Source organism: Echinops telfairi, unplaced genomic scaffold (assembly GCF_000313985.2).
Source record: "Echinops telfairi isolate 266 unplaced genomic scaffold, ASM31398v2 ScPeMD7_7417;HRSCAF=8455, whole genome shotgun sequence".
In the NCBI taxonomy this organism is placed as follows: Eukaryota; Metazoa; Chordata; class Mammalia; order Afrosoricida; family Tenrecidae; genus Echinops; species Echinops telfairi.
The window spans coordinates 3,470,302-3,471,413 of record NW_022111317.1 but is presented as its reverse complement, the minus strand read 5'-3'; positions in this window follow the sequence as shown (position 1 = coordinate 3,471,413).

Genomic DNA, 1,112 nt, shown 5'->3' with positions numbered 1-1,112 from the left:
TTTTTTTTTTCATTGTGGAAGAACTGAGGGGTTGGTCAAAGCCCTAGATGCTGGCAAGGGGGCAGAACAGGGCTTTAGACTCAGGTCTTCTGAGCCCCCAGGACGAGCCTCTTCCTGCCCTTCCTCAGCTGAGTTCACCATACTTCTTTGTCTGGCACCCACCATCACGCTCCCTCCCTCCTAGCAGGCCCTGCTGCTGTCAGCCCAGTCTCCATCCTTGGCCTCACTTGTGGGCGTTTACCGTTTCCAAGTGTGGCGTTGTCGGGTCACACTTAACTTCAACACTGGGCACAGGTGCTCTTTGTAAGCATCTCACCTACTGTGCTGACCATCAGACGCCACTTTATTGACACCATGGCTGTATAGCCTCGACTGGTGCATACATGCCAACAATGATGAGGGTGGTGCAGGACTGGGCAGTATTTCGTTCTGGTGTACATGGGGCCGCGAGGAATGGACGGTACCTAACGTGACCGCAACCCCCACAACACAGAATCAAGCTAAACCCTGTCACAGGAACCACTGCTTTGACGTCATTGTCCTTAGCGGCTAAGAAATCAACCGACTGAATGGTGACCCTGTGGTAAGCCAGGTTATTTCACTTCATGTTATTAGAAAGCCCCCCTTACTGAATGCAGCCCCTGTGGGCTTTTTAGCGCTTGATGCATTGCTCAAAGGCACACAGCTGGATGCAGTGTCCCCTGGAAGGGCCCGAGGACTGGCAGTCTTCCCTGAGGACTCAGAAGCAGGAGCCCTGGCTGCGTCGTCGTGGGTTACATGTTGGGCTGCGAACCCACACGGCCAGCAGTTCCTTTGAAACCACCGACAGACACGGCTCTCTCCTCTCTTGAAGACCGAAGGTCTCCAGAGCCCCAGTCAACCCCAAGGCAGTGGGTTTGGGTGACCTGGGGCCAGTGAGGCAGGATTAGGATATGTTAAAGTTAACTATCTGATGTTACTGAGGCAAAGACATTTCCATCTCAGATCTTAGCCCGGATCCATTGTAAAGGGAATTTCCCAGGGGGGTGGCAACAAATGTACAAATGTGCTTGACACAATGGATGGATGGATGAATTGTGATAAGAGTTGTACAAGCCCCCAATAAAATGATT